Consider the following 12737-nt stretch of genomic DNA (forward strand, 5'->3'; position numbering starts at 1 on the left):
CGGCTGGCGACTCCACATGTATTGGAGGAAGCATGTGGTAGTCTGCAGCCCTCCCCGGATCAGCAGAGAGGGTATAACAGCAACCGGGATGGCTCAAAAGAGTGGGGTAATTGGCCGGATACAATTGGGGGAGAAAGGGGGGGGGGGTCCAAGGGAAAATAAATAAATAAATAAATAGCAATTTTTATTAGCAAATAACATTGTTTCAGTTTAATGATTCAGGAAAAACAATGAATGAGGTAAATTTTAAATAGGCACTGTATTTATCAATGCTGCTGAAATATGTGGTAAAAACAAATTAATATTTTCAAATAGACCTTTTTTGAAAGCAGGTTCTATGTAAGATTATGACTTCATCAAACAACAAATTACTCCACCTGAGCTGCATGAGACAACAGACGATAATAAAAAAAGCAACAGGCATGTATCAGTCGCACTGTATTTGGGACAGTGCATCAATCTGACAAGTCACATCAACTCATACAAATTATGATGACATATTCATCATGATTAGGCTGCAGTCAGCAACTGGGGGAGAGGGGGAGAGTAGGAAAACAAGAGAGAAGATTTTATAAAAACTATTTTCAAAGATTTGTTTGTTGTGTGTTCCTCCTTCTCTGTCCCCGGTCTCCTATTTTGTCTCTATAAATAAATACCTCCTTTCAATCGCTGAAAGGTCAGTATGGCTGAAATCATAACATAGTCAGCACAAATGCAAAGCAGATTTGTGGGTGATCTATAAGTATGTTTTGATGAAATTCTCAAATGCTGTGTCTCACTAGCATGTTATCCAATGATTTGTTTTTGTTGGCATACAGGACATCTATCATGCCTCCCATTTCAAAAACAGCTGAGACAAGCTGAAACCCCATCCTGCATCATTACCTTAAGATTGACCCTGAATGACAGAGGCAACATCACCTATTTAGTTTGATTGACACTTTCATGGAAAGACGCAATAAGAGTTGAAGGATTGATGGTCTGTACTCTCGACAATGCCAAGGGCACAACTGTTAAAGCTGCATCAAGTAATATTTTTTAACAGTGAATCAAATGACTCCCTGTAATGTGAAAGGATTGCTTGTGCTGCTGATTGCAGTGAGAACCACCATTGCTAACTACATTTCTCCTGAACCAGAGACAAGCTTTGTCTTCCCTTTCAGCTCAGCGGTGACATTATTCAGCTCATACACTACCGTTCAAAAGTTTGGGATCACCCAAACAATTTTGTGTTTTCCATGAAAAGTCACACTTATTCACCACCATATGTTGTGAAATGAATAGAAAATAGAGTCAAGACATTGACAAGGTTAGAAATAATGATTTGTATTTGAAATAAGATTTTTTTTACATCAAACTTTGCTTTCGTCAAAGAATCCTCCATTTGCAGCAATTACAGCATTGGAGACCTTTGGCATTCTAGCTGTTAATTTGTTGAGGTAATCTGGAGAAATTGCACCCCACGCTCCCAGAAGCAGCTCCCACAAGTTGGATTGGTTGGATGGGCACTTCTTTGAGCAGATTGAGTTTCTGGAGCATCACATTTGTGGGGTCAATTAAACGCTCAAAATGGCCAGAAAAAGAGAACTTTCATCTGAAACTCGACAGTCTATTCTTGTTCTTAGAAATGAAGGCTATTCCATGCGAGAAATTGCTAAGAAATTGAAGATTTCCTACACCGGTGTGTACTACTCCCTTCAGAGGACAGCACAAACAGGCTCTAACAGGTACTATTTAATGAAGATGCCAGTTGGGGACCTGTGAGGCGTCTGTTTCTCAAACTAGAGACTCTAATGTACTTATCTTCTTGCTCAGTTGTGCAACGCGGCCTCCCACTTCTTTTTCTACTCTGGTTAGAGCCTGTTTGTGCTGTCCTCTGAAGGGAGTAGTACACACCGGTGTAGGAAATCTTCAATTTCTTAGCAATTTCTCGCATGGAATAGCCTTCATTTCTAAGAACAAGAATAGACTGTCGAGTTTCAGATGAAAGTTCTCTTTTTCTGGCCATTTTGAGCGTTTAATTGACCCCACAAATGTGATGCTCCAGAAACTCAATCTGCTCAAAGAAGTGCCCATCCAACCAATCCAACTTGTGGGAGCTGCTTCTGGAAGCGTGGGGTGCAATTTCTCCAGATTACCTCAACAAATTAACAGCTAGAATGCCAAAGGTCTGCAATGCTGTAATTGCTGAAAATGGAGGATTCTTTGACGAAAGCAAAGTTTGATGTAAAAAAAATCTTATTTCAAATACAAATCATTATTTCTAACCTTGTCAATGTCTTGACTCTATTTTCTATTCATTTCACAACATATGGTGGTGAATAAGTGTGACTTTTCATGGAAAACACAAAATTGTTTGGGTGATCCCAAACTTTTGAACGGTAGTGTAGATGTAAAAAAAAAAAGACATGCATGTTAGGGTTAATACTCCTGTCTATGCCCCTGACCGAGGCAATAGGAAGAAATAACTGTTGGTTGGTCCCCAGGTGCTGCACAGCGGCTACACACTGCTTAGCAACACAGCTAGGATGGGTTAAATGCAGAGCAAATTTCATTTGTATGTATGTACAAAATGACCAATAAAGAGTATTCTATTCTATTACCTCCCCCAACCCGCTATAAAACCACAGATAAACTGCTCATGCAACTTGGAAGTTGCAAATTTTTCCTTTTCTCTCTGTATGCTTCACCCGAGGTGCCTTCTCAACTTCTGAGCTGCATGAGCAATTTATTAATGGGTTTGAAGTGGGGGGCAGCGTCTTCAGGCCAGATGTCAACCATGAGCTGAAGTGAAGAAAAAACCCGTCTCTAGTTAAGAAAAACAGCAGACTGTGGTGTTGACTCTTGATGCAACCAGTAATACAACCGATCATGTCACACTACATGGAGTCATTTGATTAGGGGTTAACATCGAAAATATTACTTAATCCAACTTTCACCACTGTGTTTTGATGACTGGTATATGCATTAGATTACAAAAGCTTAAATATTTTATGGTCAGTTAACGCTGCATCTGTCCTCAATATGGTAACATCAGTACAAAAATACGAAATAATGTATTGAACCTATTACAATCACATTAGCTAAAGTCTGTGTATGTACTCTATCTGACTAACCCTCCCCACTGCTGCAATTATATATGAGAAATGAAGCGACACTAGCCAAATACATTTCAGCAATTAGTTTTACTGCATTGAATGCAGCTTTCAATGAATTCAATACCAGCAAAAGCAAATTTTACAATTCCATTGCTCCAAAAGTCCATTTATGGAATCAAGCAAGCAAGACTCTAATCTGTGATTGTATCAAGAGACAACACATTGAAATTAAATGGTGACACGAGATTGCAGAGTCAAAGCAAAATTAACTCTTTTTTCACTGTGATGCAGACAATTATCAAGCTGAAAGCTCCTAAAGGCATCAAACCCACAGTGAATTTCTTCCTTTAGTTATGACTTGGCCAAACCCAGCCACTAAGGATGCACAAGCCAGTGCATCCTTAGTGCCGGTCCCAAGCCCGGACAAATGGGGAGGGTTGCGTCAGGAAGGGCATCCGGCGTAAAACCTTTGCCAAATCAAATATGCGGATCATAAATAAGACTTACATACCGGATCGGTCGAGGCCCGGGTTACCAACAACCGCCACCGGTACTGTTAACCAGCAGGGTGTCGGTGGAAACTATGCTACTGTTGGGCGAAGGAGAAGGAGAGGGGGAAAGCATGTCCAGAGGCAGCTAGAGAGGAGGAAGGGTAGACATGTGGAGGTGAGAGTTGGAACTTTGAAGAGAGTGTCAGACAGAATGATGAGTATGAAGCTGGAAATTGAAGGTTTATTGCTGAATGTTATCAGCGCATATGCCCCGCAAGTTGGGTGTGAGATGGATGAAAAAGAGGAATTCTGGAGTGAGTTGGACGACATGGTGGAGAGGGTACCCAAGGAGGAGAGAGTGGTGATTGGAGCGGACTTCAATGGACATGTTGGTGAAGGGAACAGAGGTGATGAGGAGGTGATGGGAAGGTATGGAGTCAAGAAGAGAAATGTGGAAGGAGAGATGGTGGTCGATTTTGCGAAAAGGATGGAAATGGCTGTGGTGAATACATATTTCAAGAAGAGGGAGGAACACAGGGGGAGGTACAAGAGTGGAGGAAAGTGCACACAGGTGGACTATATCTTATGTAGAAGGCGCCATCTAAAAGGGATTGGAGACTGCAAGGTGGTGACAGAGGAGAACGTAGCTAGGCAGCATCGGATGGTGGTCTGTAGGATGACTTTGGAGACCAAGAAGAGGAAGCGAGTGAAGACACAGCCGAAGATCAAATGGTGGAAGTTGAAGAAGGAAGACTGTTGTGTGGAGATTCAGGCAGGAGTTAAGACAGGCACTGGGTGGTAGTGAAGAGTTGCCAGATGGCTGGACAACCACTGCAGAAATAGTGAGGGAGACAGCTAGGAAGGTACTTGGTGTGTCATCAGGACAGAGGAAGGAAGACAAGGAGACTTGGTGGTGGAATGAGGAAGTACAGAAAATTATACAGAGGAAAAGGTTGGCAAAGAAGAAGTGGGATAGTAAGAGAGATGAAGAAAGTAGACAGGAGTACAAGGAGATGCAGCGTAAAGCAAAGAGAGAGGTGGCAAAGGCAAAGGAAAAGGCGTATGGTGAGTTGTATGACAGGTTAGAGGAAGGAGAAGAGGACTTGTACCGATTGGCTAGACAGAGAGACCAAGCTGCAAAGGATGTGCAGCAAGTTAGGGCGATCAAGGATAGAGATGGAAATGTGCTGACAAGCGAGGAGAGTGTGCTAAGAAGGTGGAAGGAATACTTTGAGGGGCTGATGAATGAAGAAAATGAGAGAGAGAGAAGGTTGGATGATGTAGGGATAGTGAATCAGGAAGTTCAGTGGATTAACAAGGAGGAAGTGAGGGCAGCTATGAAGAGGATGAAGAGTGGAAAGGCAGTTGGTCCTGATGACATACCTGTGGAGACATGGAGATGTTTAGGAGAGATGGCAGTGGAGTTTTTAACTAGATTGTTTAACACAATCCTGGAAAGTGAGAGGATGCCTGAGGAGTGGAGAAGAAGCATACTGGTACCGATTTTCAAGAACAAGGGCGATGTGCAGAACTGTAACAACTACAGAGGTATAAAGTTGATCAGCCACAGCATGAAGATTTGGGAAAGATCAATAGAAGCTAGGTTAAGAGGAGAGGTGATGATCAGCGAGCAGCACTATGGTTTCATGCCACGAAAGAGCACCACAGATGCGATGTTTGCTTTGAGAATGTTGATTGAGAAGTATAGAGAAGGCCAGAAAGAGTTGCATTGTGTTTTTGTAGATTTAGAGAAAGCTTATGACAGAGTGCTGAGAGAGGAGGTGTGATATTGTATGAGGAAGTCAGGAGTTGCAGAGAAGTATGTAGGAGTGGTGCAGGATACGTATGAGGGAAGTGTGACAATGGTGAGGTGTGCGGTTGGAATGACAGATGGGTTCAAGGTGGAGGTGGGATTACATCAAGGATCGGCTCTGAGCCCTTTCTTGTTTGCAATGGTGATGGACAGGTTGACGGACAAGATCAGGCAGGAGTCTCCATGGACGATGATGTTCGCGGAGGACATTGTGATCTGTAGCGAGAGTAGGGTGCAGGTTGAGGAGAGCCTGGAGAGGTGGAGGTATGCACTGGAGAGAAGAGGAATGAAAGTCAGTAGGAGCAAGACGGAATACCTATGCGTGAATGAGAGAGAGGACAGTGGAATGGTCAGGATGCAAGGAGTGGAGGTGACAAAGGCATTTGAGTTTAAATACTTGGGGTCAACTGTCCAAAGTAATGGGGAGTGCAGTAGAGAGGTGAAAAAGAGAGTGCAGGCAGGGTGGAGTGGATGGAGAAGAGTGTCAGGAGTGATTTGCGACAGAAGGGTACCAGCAAGAGTTAAAGGGAAAGTTCACAAGATGGTTGTGAGACCAGCTATGTTATATGGTTTGGAGACAGTGACACTGACGAAAAGACAGGAGGCGGAGCTGGAGGTGGCAGAGTTGAAGATGCTAAGATTTTCACTGGGAGTAACGAAGAAGGACAGGATTAGGAATGATTATATTAGAGGGACCGCTCAGGTTGGACGGTTTGGAGACAAAGCAAGAGAGGCAAGATTGAGATGGCTTGGACATGTGTGGAGGAGAGATGCTGAGTATATTGGGAGAAGGATGCTGAATATGGAGCTGCCAGGGAAGAGGAGAAGAGGAAGGCCAAAGAGGAGGTTTATGGATGTGGTGAGGGAAGACATGCAGGTGGCTGGTGTGACAGAGGAAGACGCAGAAGACAGGAAGAAATGGAAACGGATGATCCGCTGTGGCGACCCCTAACGGGAGCAGCCGAAAGTAGTAGTAGTAGTTATGACTTGGCCAAGGTTTTGTTTATTTGCACAGTGATAAAATATAACATCGAGACAATACACTGATATAATAGTTATGAAATAGAAATAAAAAGGAAATATAGTTTTGCAAAAGAAGACTGAAAAATAAGGATATTATGAGAATTATGTAATAAAATGAGGAGCTAATAACAACAAATGGTGTTTTTATAGCAGTAAAGACATGCATCATCCATCTCTTATTTGAAACTTCTTTGATGTACCCCATTTGTTTTTATTTTTTTATGTTTTATTTGTTTTGATTTGCCCCGATTAAAGGCTTAACACATGCATTCTGTAATTTGGAGAATTTCCCTTTGTTTTGTTTTTTAATAGGTGCAGGTATATTCTCTCTTCATACCTCTCTCACTTCCAGGAATTTCCTTTTCACTCTACGGTATGGAAATGCAATGTGGCTTACATAACATGATCAATAGGCTGTAGGTTCACATTGCAGTGATGAAAAGGGCTTAACATGGGGTTATACGCTACTTTTGTATTGTATGTCCTTCATAAGAAAATATACGAGTTATTTCAATTTGCTGTAATACATAGTATTTTGGGCATTTTTTTTGTTTTTTTCCCTTTTAAACAAGTACTTTGGTGCCGAGGGTATAAATAACCTCACTATGGTTTGGCCCCACCTGCACTGTGCTCTGGTAAAAGCTAAGCTATCCATATTCATTTCAACATTTAGGTAAACATCACTGATAGCATTGAGTCCATTACAGGGCAGTGTGCCTTCCTGTGGCTCCCCATTAAAGTGCCATTGTGCTTCATCATTCCCCAACACTCAACATTCTCCAAGCATTCCATTTAAAACCATTCATTAGGCCATGGGTCACAGAAAGCTTTCGGCAGCAGGGTTGTAAGTGGACCAGCTCATCACTGCGAGAAGACAAAAACAACCAAAAAAAAAAAGGCCTCGTCTGAATTTTGACGTTAATAGTTCTTAACACCACACTTATAATGCTACACCAAAAAAGGGTTACTCCCCATGGTGGCAACAAATGAGATCGAGATAGAAATGCTAAAAGAAAATGCGAAAAGCACATCCGTGCTGATACAGCGTAGATTGATTTCCCATTACAACCCTCTCTGCATGATGAATGAAAGCCCACAATCGATAACTACTATATGTGCGTCACATAACAGCCCAAGGCATCTGGAGCTCTCTAGAGCAAGTGTGTGTATCACCAATTTAAAAATTGTTGTTCTTGAGAAGCATGTCTACTTTAAATGCACATTTTTAAATGGTTCCCTCTGAAATATATGAGTTTCAATTATACCCCTCACCTAGTCATAATCGGAAATAGCAGAAAGCCCATTAATCTCCATTTATGTAAGAGTCAGAGGGAAGACCTGAAGCTAATGACAATAAAAGCCTCCAGTACAGTACCACAGAAACCAATTGAATATCAGTAACATGTTCACTGCTGAGTCTGCACCTTTGTCCACTCTGACTAACCTACAAACCCTGAGAGTAGAAAAAGAAAAGTGATACTGACGATATAGTATATATACTTAGCACAAAAAGTAAAGAAATTTGTGTTTGGTAGATTATTTCTTTGTTGTAACAACGCTTCTTGGCAATAAATCTTATACCGTTGGAAATCTTGTTTATTTCCCTTTTAAATGATGTAAGGAACATGCATATGTGGGATGAGCAGCAGAGCTTAGTATGTGGGTTGTGCCTATGACAAATTTGCCAAATCTTCTCTGCCAATGCCAAACAGCTTATTTTGCTGTTGCTATTGACTCTTGTGTTGAGCTTCTGGTACGCCAGGTGCTGACAATCAGGTGCCTGATATAAGATTTATTGCCAAGAAGCATTGTTACAACAAAGAAATAATCTACCAAACACAAATATCCTTACTTTTTTGTGCTAAGTTTATATAAAACTTTGTTTGAAGAAACACTCAACAGTAGGGAAAGTGCTCAACAAATAAGGAGCAAAATAATCCAGTGAGTCAAGTAAATTCTCTATAAAACAGTACAAGCCTGTTTCATGCCATAAGCAATCATCAGCCGTCAATAAAGCTACTCGGGACAGAATATACCATTTACTGCCTTGTCATGCACATCACGTGCACAACGTCCATTGGGGAAGAGAGAGGTGCGACTTTTAAAAATTCAAAAAACATGTGATCGCTAACGGTCCAATGGGGGGGGGGTATTTGTCTATTGACATGATTTATTTATAATTACAAAATAGATGCTTATATTTGTGTCTGCAACTGCTGGCCAATTCATTCCTGTTATTCAATGTGGACATTTCTGGTTTCCAAATGATAAAATATTTTTCAGTTATACATAGAGTGCACATTTTACTGCTGGTTGAATATGCTTTGTTCTTTGAGAGGATTTTCCAGGTGGTTGAATAATTAATGTTTCTGTCCGCCAATGACCAAATATAACGGCTTAAAGATGTCACATTCTTTAAACGGTTGTTTCTAAAGCTACACGTGTGCATTAAACCTCTTTTTGAATGTTCCCTCTGTTAGACCGACGTATGTCTCTATTTTGTCGTTGTCATTTCTCATCACCGTAGCTTGGTAGATAACTCCTTTTGACTGACATTTTCTTTCAAGGGGGCATGAGTCATTCACATGGCAGTTGCAGCTGGGGGAGTCCGACTGTGATGAAGGTGTCATTGATTTGTTCATGATTCTTGTGTTGTGGGACGATATTATTTATTGAATGTTAGGCATGCAGCTGTAACTAATTTTGATGGTGTTCCTATTGAATATCTTCCTCAGTTGATGGTCCGGGGTAAAGCACTTATCCAAAAGTTCAAAAAACTGCTTACCGATATTTGTGGCCACGGTATCACTGCTGGGTGGGTTGTACCAGGTGATGTTTCATTTTCTGCTACATTTGTTGATTTACTGGCAGTCAGTATTTAATGGTGGGTTGTATATGAGCTTAAAATTGTAACTGCTCTTTTGTAATGCATCTTGATATGAGGGTACAGCTTCATCGAAGATGGACTCATTAGATGATAATTTTGAGAGTCTTCTGTTAATGCTTTCTGGGATGTTCTTCAAGATGGAGGGTGGGCGGTTGCTTTCTCTATGAACATACTGCAGCATGTTGTTGGGCTTAATGCACGGCTTGTATGTGCCGTTCCTAAGGTCCATTGAGATGTCCAGAAATGTTTTTGTTTGCTTCAATTGGGATTTTTAGCCCATTGTTTGAGAATATTTTGCATATTATATTCTTAATTTGCTCGATCTCTCATACCTATAGAGTCCAACATTGATGTCTAGGTCCTGTAGTTGAGATAACAAATATATTCCAATTAGTCCATAGGTTTCCACCCCATCGAAGCTGCCCATGGTTAGATCAAATTTGCTATTATCTTTTTTCTGCCCTGGGTTTCAATTGTGGTACAAAAGTGATTCCTTCACCTGGTATAATTATTCAACCACCTGGAAAATCTTCTCAATGAACAAAGCATATTCAACCAGTAGTAAAATGTGCACTCTATGTCTCACTGAAAAATATTTTATAATTTGCCAACCAGAAATGTCCACATTGAATAACAGGAATGAATTGGCCAGCAGTTGCAGACATAAATATAAGCACCTATTTTGTAATTATAAATAAATCATGCCAATAGACAAATACCCCCCCCCCATTGGACCGCTAGTGATCACGTTTTTTGAATTTTTGAATGTCGCACCTCTCCCTTCCCCAATGGACGTTGTGCATGTGATGTGCATGACGAGGCAGAAAATGGTATGTTCTTATCCAAGTAGCTTTATTGACAGCTGATGATTGCTTATGGCATGAAACAGGCTTGTACTATCTTATAAAGAATTTACTTGACTCACTGGATTATTTTGCTCCTTATTTGTTGAGCACTTTCCCTACCGTTGAGTGTTTTTAAAAAAAAATATATATATATATATACACACACACACAAACACACACACACACAAAATTGTATTTTTTATGAAAACTCCACAGTCCTTTTGTTAAGGTTATTTAAGTTAGATCTGTGATGGACTGGTGGCCTGTCCAGGGTGTCTTCTCACCTGCCGCGCAATGACTGCTGGGATAGGCTCCAGCATTCCCATGACCCTGAGAGTAGGATAGGCTGGATAATGGATAGAATGGTATTTTTTTCTTGTGGCTTTAGTATTTGAGTCTAGCATTAGGGAACACATTTTCTATTATTCCATTTTATTCTATATCTTTTTTTTTTCCTGGACTGGTGTGACATGAGGAAACTACATAGGAAACAACAATGAAGAACTATTTAACCAGAGATATCAAAGTGTATGTTGGATGGCTTAATTGAGGTTAAATCTTGTACAATCTTGTAATGTAGTCCACCACAAAACAGGTTCTGGGAATGTCTGCTTCAGTAATATGATAGAAAAAGAACAGAGGTGACGGCATGGGATAAAAGTTAACATGTGACAAAGGTCATGAGCCATTTATTCAAGTTATCTAAGGATGTCATCCGAGAACTGAAATTCTTAACTACACCGATAAAAGATGCAAAGATAATTACACTATATGCAAGCTAAATTACAATCTAAATCAATGGATGAAGTGGTGCAAAATAGTTGGAGAGATCGTAAACATGACTCACAGTGTAGAACTAGAGCGACAGGGTGAGAAAACAACACAGAGAGGTAAGACAGACAAAAGTGAGATAAACAGCCCAGTCTCAGGTAGTTGGTTTTAACAGGAAGGAAGTTGGTGTTAACTTCACACCTCATATGTATCAGTGCCTCAATTTTGGGAAGAAAGTGTGATTGGGATTCACTGTTGGTTGGCACCAGGAGCGTAACCAATGGCTCATTGCAGATGGGGCGAGGACCTGTAGTGGGCCCTTATGCAGCCCATATGCTGCATGGAGATGCAAGACAGATCCAAGGGAAAACTCACGGAGACGGAAGGGCAGAACGGAAAGAAATGCGGATTACAATGAGGTGAGCTATTTCAGCACCACGGATAGTACCATGGGTTTATCATTAAGCAGTGACCGGCTGATATTTAAGCAGCACAACTGCTGCTAGGCTATTTCAGGACCATGGTCAGCGCCAAAGACTTCAATTTACTCAAACCTCAGTCAGATAAAGGATAAAAGAGTAAGGCAGACTAAACTAGCAGGGCAGGCAACCAAAGATAGAAGGCAAATGAATACAGAGTTTGACATTCAGTGATGCTGGATGCCCATACAGCCACAATCAAGCCACACATGACAACAAACTACAAGTGTGCAAGCAATGTGTGGCCTGCCGTGAATACAATTACCAAGCAGACACAGTGGTCTACAACACAAGCAGCAACAAATAACGCTATTTTTGAAAAGGGCCAGATAGCCAGCATCTATGACAAGCCCATGTCATAACAAGTAATGAATATGAAACAACTTACCTATGATGTTTTCATCCAGTGGCTGTCAGTTTGAATCCAATTCAGCAAAAATGCCATGGAATCCATTGTAGCCTACATGACATGTCCAACGTCCAAAATGTCCAATATCCAAATGCTCCAACACGTTTGAACACACCAAACTCAAACATCAACATTGGTAATGATGATGTCACATCGCCTCTTGATTTTAAACTGATTTCAGAAATACTCTTATCTGGATTTTTTTACGCTTTTATTGTTACGAAAAACAGCGAGGGAAACAGAAATACAGCAGACAGGCTGCTATCTTTTAAAACGTTCGGCAGCCAATCGACTCAAGACTGGCAGGGGCCTGATTACGGGGCTACTTAGGGGGTGGAATCAATGACAATACAAACAGGCCGCGGTGCCCTCGCTGGTGCTGTTTGGGGGCTCGTCTCTGCACTGCAGAAGACACAGACGTGGTCTGAGTCTGAGTGAGTTTTTATTTTTTTGCTGCAGTCAAGACACACAAACAAACTTCATTCAAAATTTTCAAAAATGCATGTTCAGTCCGGCAAATTGGGCCCAAGGTGGGCCCCTTTGAAACCTGAGAGAACCGTGGGCCCGGGAAAGCCCCCCGGCTTGCTCTGAGACAGGTTGAAACTAAACTAACAAAACATACTTGGAACAGATGAGCAGTATAGTCCCCGGCAGCCTCACTTAAACATATGAAAAAATTTGTTGCTTCATGCACACGCGCACACACACACACACACAAAACAGATATGTACACAAGCACAGGCACACAAAAATATATCCATAAACAAAAATGCACGTTTTGAAAGCCCTTCCTCAAGCTTGAACCATCTCCCACAAAAGAAGGCACCAATTAGGCCACAGTGAAGGAAACCGAGACAGCCTCAGCTACCTTTGAGATTAATTATCCAAAAACATACCCCTGAATACAAAGACAAACACAAC

The 12737-nt window shown here is 41.2% G+C and overlaps 1 protein-coding gene across 1 annotated transcript in view; it reads right to left on the bottom strand.

The window, feature by feature from the left end:
• The window catches only part of LOC130106773 (E3 ubiquitin-protein ligase RNF123), a 349957-nt gene that overhangs the window by 190493 nt on the left and 146727 nt on the right, over positions 1 to 12737 (bottom strand). The gene's annotated exons all lie outside the window — the stretch shown is intronic.

Source organism: Lampris incognitus, chromosome 2 (genome assembly GCF_029633865.1).
Source record: "Lampris incognitus isolate fLamInc1 chromosome 2, fLamInc1.hap2, whole genome shotgun sequence".
Taxonomy (NCBI): Eukaryota; Metazoa; Chordata; class Actinopteri; order Lampriformes; family Lampridae; genus Lampris; species Lampris incognitus.